We start from the raw sequence: 3,321 nt of genomic DNA on the forward strand, positions 1-3,321 counted from the left end.
CGGCATTCAGAAATTGATCGCAACTTTGGCGTTCTGAGAATATATTGTCGAGTGCTTTTTCGGCTGTTGGAATGGCACATTTTATCGAGTCAAAGATGACTTATATTGCCCTCCCGATGGGAGTATATGTAGAGTTGATTATAACTCGAAATATACTCTTTTGCTCTTCTATCTTTCTTTTTCTCTTTCTTTCTTTCTTTTTTATAATTTCATCGGGCACGCGAGCAGCGTTCCCGATGGGAGTAGCCCCCGAGGCTACAGCCAAGGACTTGTACTTGGGTGTAGGCTCCATGCCTTATGCCGCTATATTTTCTTTTATCTCCCGAAGTTTTATAATTTCTCGGGTGCCCGAACAGCGCTCCCGATGGGAGTAGCCCCCGAGGCTATGAACAAATATTTGTATTTGGTCATAGGCTCACGCCATTTCTATCTTGTCCTTCTGGATCTTTTCCTTTTTTTCCAAAGTAGCCCCCGAGCATTTGATCAAAAACTTGTATTTGATCAAAGGCTCAGCATTATTTTTCCGTGTCGCCTTTTATGAAGTTGTTGAGTCGAATTTTTTCTTCTGCCAAGGTGACGTTGTTGCTGACGATAGCCACGATTGCTAGTCAGAAATTTGCGACAAGTCTTTTCTCGCTGCCATGCGGGCCCAATTGATCCACTATCTTGACACGTCGTGCAGGTGGGGGACACACGTCCTCCGCTTTTTCTGGCGCACGCACCGTAACTTCCTTAATGTTGAATTACTTTTTTACCCTTGTTGTTACGTGGCTATCATCTGTCACACATTTTCGTTATCCAATGGTCCGCCGCTTCAGCGCACCTCTATATAAGGTCTTCTTCTTCCTCCTCGAGCACCTCCGCTCGCGCCGTCCTCCTGCTCCCATCTGCAAATTTCCTCCTGCGATCCACAGCCACCTAAGCTCCTCGCCTCCAAGCTGCAAACCCTGCGCCATTGTTGATGCCACCTCGTCGATTGACAAGGCACAGTACGCCGGAGTCCTCCATGGCCGCCGTGGATCTTGGGGCGGCGGAGTGGGAAAGATCGAAGATTTCCACTCAAGACATCAACATGCTCAAGAAGCTGGGGATCAGTAAGAAACCCAAGGCACTGTGCTTCCCCAGTGAGGAAAGCTACCCAACCCCTCCAATGGGGTACCGGGTAAGTTTTGTCGACCACCTCATCCGCGGTCTTTCCGCCCCCATTCATCCTTTTCTCCGTGGACTTCTTTTTATCTACGGTCTGCAACTCCACCACCTAACGCCAAATTCAATCCTCCATATCTCCATTTTCATCACTTTGTGCGAGGCCTTCCTTGGCGTCCAGTCTAACTGGGTGCTATGGAAGCGCATTTTCTTCTGCCGCCGTAATGGCTCGCCCAATGTCGCCTATAATATAGGCGGCGTTGTAATTTCTGTTCGGCCCACTGTCGACTACTTCGACGTCAAGCTTCCTGACTCAGTTCAAGGATGGCGCAAGAAGTGGTTGTACATTCAGGAGGAGAACCATGGATGTGCGGAGGACAACATCCCTCCTTTTGATGGCGCCGAGAAAATCTTTCGCCGCCGCTCCTGGGACGCGGAGGCCACCGAAGAAGAAAGGGCGTCGACAGAAACCTTGATGGCTCGTATCCACGAGTTGCAAAATACTCGCGGCAAAGAGTTATCAGGTGTCCAAATCACTGCATACTTTCTTAGGACTAGAGTGCAGCCGCTTCAGGCTCGCAAATATCCTCTCTGGAAATATGCCGGCGACAAGGACGTAGATCGGCTGTCGGTGAATTTGAAGGTCAAGGATTTAGAAAAACTTGTCCGAAAAATTTCATCTCTCAGCAAAAAAGATGCTATCCCTTCTTCTTGCCGTGTGACACCATTCAGCGCCGCCAATCCACTTCCCAAGGTAATCTTTGTCTATTGTCTTGTTGTTGCTTTGCTATCTTTTTTGTAACTTCTTTTCTGACATCTCTCCCTATTTTATTTTGCACAGAATCATCCAGACCTTGTCTCGCTTCCTCCTCTTCCTGAAGGTGGAGAAGTCGAAGAAAGGGCCATTGTCACTGATGACAATCAAGAAGCTCCGTCTTTTGTGAATGAACCCATGGATTCTCGAAAATCTGCGGGATCTTCCGAAGGCACTGCGTCGGCACTATCTCCTCCTCCCGCTGTTTCTCCAAAAGGCAAAAGGAAGAGGAATGACGTCGAAGATTCCGGCACTTCCAAAGCCGAAGAAGTTGATCCTTCACGTTAGAAGGCAACTTATGATCCTTATCTTGAATCCCTCGTCAGCTCGTAAGTCATTTTTATTTCTCCTTATTTCTGTACTCGAAATTTTTGTCTTATCTTGCTTTTTATGCTGTCGATTTTTAATCACAGCGATGATGAGGAAGAAGTACCAACTTTTGACGTGGCTCCTCGGACGAGCACGTCACATACTTTACTTGTCTCGGATACGCCAGTTGAAGGAGAAGAATCCTCGCCTCCTCAACAAAACGTCGTCACCACTATTCCGCCTTCAAGCCCCCTTGCTCCTTCACCAAAAAGGACAAGGATTGAAACGATCATTGAGCCTGCCCCTCAATTGGGTAGCTCTTCTACTCCGCTCTTGGATGATGTAAGTTTTTTAATTTTCCTGCCAGTATCTATATTTCCTCTATTTGCTTTTTTACGCCTTCATTCTTTTTCCATACCGATGTTTCTCTTTCTTTGTTCTTCTTTGACAGCCCATGATCAAAGAGCTTATTCGCATCGGATCCCAATTCATTGGGTACCGTGAGTATGCCAGCAGAACTGAAGGTAATAACTTTTTTGCTGTCGTTGTTTCTGACTTCTTGCTCCTGTTTTTTGTCGCAATTTTGACCTTTCTTTTCTATTTCGACAGAGAAACTTGCAGAGGCCAACAAGCTTGCCGACACTCTTGCTCAAAAACTGGAGCAAAGTGAAGCGGCCCGCAAGAAAGCCGAACTTGTTGCTAGCGAAGCCAAAGCAGAGGCTAATGAAGCCAACGCAAAAGCTGCTAGTGTCGAGGAACTGCAGAAGAGACTTGAGGATACGAAACTGCTTTAAACGAGCACAAAGCCGCACAGGCTACTCGTGAAAAGGGGATCCTCAAGCGCCTGAATTCGCAAAATCGGCGCTTCCAAGGTAATTTTATCGATCCCTTCTATTTTTTATAGGACCTGCTTTTTCTTGCTTTTGACCAACGTTTATTTCCTGTGGCAGGCCAAACAAACCAAGAGTTTGATCTGGAGAATCCCGACAATGATCCTCTCCTTGACACACTTTCTTATTTGGAGTTTCATGGATCCGAAATTCGTGAAGGCG

At 46.9% G+C, this 3,321-nt stretch overlaps 1 long non-coding RNA gene across 1 annotated transcript; it reads left to right on the plus strand.

Moving 5' to 3' along the window:
- The first annotated feature begins 2,352 nt into the window (after positions 1-2,352).
- On the plus strand, positions 2,353-2,988 carry LOC127330473 (uncharacterized). The gene is made up of 3 exons (XR_007869294.2): positions 2,353-2,611; positions 2,721-2,793; positions 2,879-2,988. It is a non-coding gene; the product is annotated as an uncharacterized lncRNA (long non-coding RNA).
- Positions 2,989-3,321: the final 333 nt, after the last annotated feature.

The sequence above is a fragment of the Lolium perenne genome, chromosome 2 (genome assembly GCF_019359855.2).
Source record: "Lolium perenne isolate Kyuss_39 chromosome 2, Kyuss_2.0, whole genome shotgun sequence".
Classification (NCBI taxonomy): domain Eukaryota; kingdom Viridiplantae; phylum Streptophyta; class Magnoliopsida; order Poales; family Poaceae; genus Lolium; species Lolium perenne.